The sequence below is a fragment of the Panthera pardus genome, unplaced genomic scaffold (assembly GCF_024362965.1).
Source record: "Panthera pardus isolate Hobbes unplaced genomic scaffold, ASM2436296v1 HiC_scaffold_8, whole genome shotgun sequence".
NCBI lineage: Eukaryota > Metazoa > Chordata > Mammalia > Carnivora > Felidae > Panthera > Panthera pardus.
The window spans coordinates 144,422,733-144,428,778 of record NW_026527013.1 but is presented as its reverse complement, the minus strand read 5'-3'; the positions used below and the strand labels follow the sequence as shown (position 1 = coordinate 144,428,778).

The 6,046-nt window shown below is 45.2% G+C and overlaps 1 non-coding gene across 1 annotated transcript; it reads right to left on the bottom strand.

Moving 5' to 3' along the window:
• Window positions 1–5,974: 5,974 nt before the first annotated feature.
• Window positions 5,975–6,046, bottom strand: TRNAP-AGG (transfer RNA proline (anticodon AGG)). Its single transcript has one exon. It is a non-coding gene; the product is annotated as a tRNA-Pro (tRNA).

Below are 6,046 nucleotides of genomic sequence, written 5' to 3'. Positions count from 1 at the left end.
CCACTTCCGCAGTCAGCGCGGACCCCCGGCCGCCGTCCCGGTTCCCGCGCGGTGGCCTCCTGCGTCCCAGGGCTGCGTGAGGGCTGGAGGAGGGAAGCCAAGGCGGAGATATGCGGACTGAGGGGCCCTGATCTCCTTCTTTGCTTCCCCCGCGCCCGCAAGAAGCCTAGAACCGGCGACCCTTTCAGGAGGGCGGCTCCTGACCCCACGCAGCCCTCGCTGCCTGAAGACCTCTTCTCTCCACCACTGCGCCTTCCCACCTGGCCCCACACCCTGTGCGCTGTGAGCCTGAACCACTACCTACCCTGCCCCTGTAGCCTGTTCAGAGCACTGCTGATTTTCGCTCTCGTACATGGCAGATGTGGAAACCCAGCCTATTTCGCTTATTCAATCATTCATTCAAGGAACTCCTACCAGGCGCCGGATCTTGAGTTGTTCTCATGTCTCTGCAGGTCTCAGCCAGGAAAGAAGTGGGTACACTTGGGAACCAGGCAGTCCCAGCACACCCAGAAAAGTGTTAGATTTCTGAGCCAGGGACACACACCAATCCCTTATCCTGCATGTGCACTCGGCAGGTTATGGGCATACGTTGTCTGTGTTCACCCCCACAGGCTTCCAGTTTCACAAGCCCTCCACATTCCTCAGGAAAGAAGCCCTTCTTTGCTTGGACACCCCCCACTTATTCTTCAACCCTCAGTCGGGAGTCACCTCTAGGCGGCCTTCCCTGATGCCCACCCCTGGACCAGGAGAGGCCCTTGCTGGGCTCTACCCTGGCCTCCTTCCCTCTAGGGCAGCGCCTGTCAATTTGAGGTCTCAATTGACTCTTGTGTCTGCCCAGCTTCTGGAAGATTGGGAGGTATCTTAGTCATTTTTGTATCTCTAGCATCTCCATTGACACCTGACACAATAAATGAGAGAGGTAAATCTCTAACTACACAGTTAATACGTTGTCTTATCATGTAATAGATGATTTCACACTTAGGGAGTTAAATGTTGCCTATTAACTGTAATGTTGCCCTATAAGTCTCTTTCTTCCCGCTCCCTCCTTTTTTTCTCCCTCTCAAACCCCCAGCCTGGTGCTCTGAGAGATGATGAGCACAGATCAAGGAGATTTCATTTGCTCCCCCGGAGGACAGGATTATACCCCAGATCCTGTAGTCAAGGTAATCCATTTGTGGGGCAAGGCTGTTGAACAAACCTACAAAGACCCTTTTCAGAGAGCCTGCGGTAGATATCAGGCCTGTCCGGACATGACTGGCACGGGGGTAGTGAGGTGTCAGGAGGGGGTGTAGAGTTCAGGAGACTGACAGAGACTGGAACGTTGGAACCCCAATAGCTGTTTTGCCCAAACACAGCTCCTTCTAGTCCTGGCTCAGCCAGCAAGTTCAGTTAGCATTTGACCTTGACCGTTGACTTCTTGGTTCATGGAGGGAGGGGCAGGAGAGGAAGTTGTCAACTGTGACATCCAGTGATCTAGGCTCTCCTCAGGGAGTTCTGATCCTGAGTATTAGGACTGATCTCTCCCTAGCTCCTGGGGTATGGGTCACTATTCACCTTTGATTTGGGGAGCTTTCAGGAGAGACCTGAACCAGTCTATTTTCAGGGCCCAAATTTGGGCAAATCCTGGACGCATCAGTACTGGGTTGAAGGTAGGGGTGAAGTTAGGAGTCAGGAGGTAAGGGCTTGGCAGGCAGTGGGGGGAGGGGGAGTTGACTGTGGTCCAGGGATGCATATCTGAAGGGCCAGGAGTGGTGGGGGCGCCAGCCAGGTAATCAGCTTAGGGGGATGATCTGAATTAATCCTTGTAATCCCTGGACTCTGGACTCAGCCTCTCCCCTAATCCCATCCCATCAGATCATCCTCTTTGAGGATCGATGCAGCCATTTATCCCCCTTTACCCTTATTTCTAAAATGCCAAGATCCCTTCATTTAAAACAACAACAAACCAGAAAGGTACAGTACAGAGTATAACGACAAATATCCACGTACACACCGCTGAAATCCAACTGTCCATTCTTGCCACATTTGATTCACAGATAGCCCTCCTATTTATTATTTTACAGTTTTTCTTTATATGTATGTATCCACAAGCAACAAAATACTGATTTGCTCAGCTGGTAGAACATGCAGCTCCTGATCTCCGGGTTGTGAGTTTGAGCCGCACTTTGCGCACAGAGATTACTTAAAAAATAAATAAAATAAAAATTCTGCAAACTTTCTTTTTTTCTTTTTTCTCAAAAATTTTTTTAAACATTTCTCCAAGTTTTATTTAGCCCCAATTCATGAATTTTAACGGCTGAATACAATTTCAGTGTTTGAATATCCACAATCTACTTATCCATTATTCTGGTAATGGGCATTTAGGTTGTTTTGAGTTTTCTGTGTTAGAAAACAATATCTTAGTGGTTAGTGCTGTGCGTGCTTCCTAGGCACATAGGTAAGCACTTCTCTAATGTAGGTACGAAGAAATAGAATCTCAGAGTCATAGAATATGTGCAAATTGATTATTGCCAGACTGCTCTATAAAGTAGTTGGATCAATTTACATTCCACTAACAGTGGCTTTCAAGTGCTTGTTTAGATTCACGATTCACTAACATATTTATAAATTTCTCTGCTCACCATTCCTTCTTGCATTTCACTCCTTCCTTCTTATTTGCGCCCTTCTTATGAAGTATATCTTTTTTTTTTATGTTTATTTTTTGAGAGAGAGCAAAAGCACAAGAGAGGAAGGGCAGAGAGAGAGGGGAATAGGGGATCCTAAGTGGGCTCCATGCTGAGAACCCATCGATGGACTGGAACTCATGAACCAAACGGTGAGATCATGACCTGAGTCAAAATCAAGAGTTGGACGCTTAACCAACTGAGCCACCCAGGCACCCCTGAAATATATATCTCTTTTGGTGGTATTTTTGTGAAAGTCCTTGTCGAACATTCTCAATCTTTGCCTTAAAATGTCTTAACTTCATATAATTTATACTTTTAAATGTTTATTTATGTATTCTGAGAGAGAGAGCATGAAGAAGGGGCAGAGAGACAGGAGAGATAGAATCCCATGTAGGCTGCGTGCAGCCAGCACAGAACCCAACTTGGGGCTCAATCCCACAAACTGTGAGCTCATGACCTGAGCAGAAATCAAGAGCCAGATGCTCAACCATGCCCCTATATCATTATAATTTACATGGAAATTTAATGGACATAAAATTTTAGTTTGACAGTTTTCTCTTGGCCTTTGGAAGATATTCTGGGTTTTGTTTTGTTTTGTTTTTTTTCTATACTCTTTTGTTGCTAATGCTGTCTTAAGCTTCCCCTAGTGTCGTTTAACTATTCTTTCATACCTTCAATCTCCTCACTTCTCCCTCTCCATAGTTTGAATGATTTCATCAGCTCTATCTTCCAATTCACTAATTCTCTTATCAGCTGGATCCAGTCTACTGTTTAATGGGTCATTGAGTCTAATTTCAATGGTGTGTCTTTCCCTAGGTTTTATTTTTTCCCTCAGTAAAGTGCTTTTGTTAATAGTGCAATGTTTTCATTATGGTTTATTTTCTTGTCTTTAATCTTTGGTAGTTTTAAGTATGCTTATTGTAGAGTGGTTTTCATGTTTTTCTATCATGCACAGTTCTTGGAATGTTAATTCTCCTATTTGTTGTGTCTGCTGACTCTTCCTTATGGTGGATTGCTTCCTTGTCTAGTTTATGATATTTTATCGTGAGCTCTTCTGCAGTAGGTGTTTGTTTGTTTAGTGAGAGTCCCATTTGCCCTGGGTTATGAAAACATTGTGACAGAGCTCTTTCTTGCTTTCTGTGGGGCTATATGGTATTCCAAGGATCCTAAACCAGGTTTAGAATTAATTTCACTGCTTGAGGATCCAGCATCATGTAGATAACATAAATCCAGAAGCAACTTAAGCATTTGCTCAAGCTTGGGACTTTAGTTTCTCCGAGTTGACTTGTGTTTCTATTCCTTTTCATTGCTTCCTTGGATTGCTGTGTGTCATTTTCATCTTCTTTTCATGGACAAGGTAGATCTTTGGTGTTCTTCTTCTTCTTCTTTTTAAGACTTATTCATTTTCGAGAGACAGAGCACAAGCAAGGGTGGGGCAGAGAGAGAGGGAGACACAGAATCCCAAGGAGGCTCCAGGCTCTGAGCTGTCAGCACAGAGCCCGACGTGGGGCTTGAACTCATGAACCGCGAGATTATGACCTGAGCTGAAGTCAGATGCTTAACCAACTGAGCCATCCAGGCGGTCTGATATTTGGTGTTCTGATCTTTGGTGTTCTGATCTTGAACAGGGTGTTCAGTCCCAGCTTTTTGTCTCTGGTGGACTGAAGCAATATATCCTATAACCAGAAGCACTAAAACACAGCCCCATGTCCCTGGGCATATATCTGTGTCTGAAACCCACCACGGGGCACTGTGACAGCCTCCTCTTCTCTTTTCTTTGGCTTTGTATTCCTTCTTTAATCCTGGGAATTTCATTTAAAAAAATAAGTTTTTTGCATTATTCAGATATTAATTTTGTTTTAATGTTTTTTTTTTTTAATTTTTAAAATAATCTCTACACCCAGTGTGGGGCTTGAACTCATGACCCTGAAATCAAAAGTCACATGCTCTACCACTGAGCCAGCCAGGCACCTTGAAACTAATTTTTTTTAAGTTTACTTATTTACTTTTTTAGAGAGAGAGTGAGCACGTGAGCCAGGTAGGGGCAGAGAGAGAGGGAGAGAGAGAATACCAAGCAAGCTCTATGTGTCATCGCGGAGCCTGACACGGGGCTGGAGCCCAACATGGGGCTCAAACTCACAAACTGTGAGATCATGACCTGAGCTGAAATCAAGAGTTGGACGCTTAACTGACTAAGCCACCCAGACGCCCAACCTAGATATTAATTTTTTAATTCTATTTTATGCAGGGATGCCTGGGTGGCTCAGTTGGTTAAGCGTTCGACTTCAGCTCAGGTTATGATCTCGCAGTTCGTGAGTTTGAGCCCCGCATCAGGCTCTGTGCTGACAGCTCAGAGCCTGGAGCCTGCTTCGGATTCTGCGTCTGCCCCTCCCCCGTGGGCTCTCTCTCTCTCTCTGTCTCTCTCTCTCTCTCTCTCAAAAAATAAACATTAAAAAAAATTTTAAGTCTATTCTATGCAATCTTTCTGTGTGTGCTTTAGGAGGGCACTGGGTGAGGAAATAGCTACATTAGTTCAGTCTGTCATGTTGCCAGAAGTTCCTCTCTAGATTTTTTTTTTTTTTCTGGTTTTGTTTTAAAGTAGGCTTCATGCCCAGTGCAGAGCCCGATATGGGGCTTGAACTCACAACTCTGAGATCAAGACCTGAGCTGAGATCAAGAGTCAGACACTTAACCGACTCCACCAGCCAGGTGCCTCTAGATTTCCTTTATTTTAGCATTATTCCAAACAATCCCTATGTCTGTGAGGTACATTATAGTTTGCAAAGGGCTTTCACATACAATCTCTGCTTTAATCCTTCCAACAACTTTAAGAAATAAGTATTACTGTTCCCATTTTACCAAGAGGAAAACTGAGACTCAAAATTGTAACTTTAATCCTACCTTTTGGACTTCGAATCCAGTGCGTTTCATAGCTTGGGTTTATAAAAGGAGCTTGCCTTTTCTTGACCGCCAGCTCGGACCCGCCCCCAAATTGTCCTGATCACTTGCTCTTCATGTAAGTCCCTCTGAGAGGCTCCTCCTGCCTGACACAGCACAGCCCTTTGGCTCTAACCTTCTCCAGCTCAGCTCCCCATGCTATGCCAGTCCCCTCCGGCCCCATTTGGCCTCAGTGGAAATTATGGGGTATATACGGGCCACGCACGGCCAATGGAGAGACAGACCAGCAGCTTGTCCTTACGGTCCTTTATTCACTCACCGCTAGGCCATTTTTATGCCTCTACACTAAAAAGGGCAAGTACTGAATATGTGCATGTTGGGGTACAGGAAAAAAAAAATCAGAAAAGCCAGGGCTCGTCCGGGATTTGAACCCGGGACCTCTCGCACCCTAAGCGAGAATCATACCCCTAGACCAACGAGCC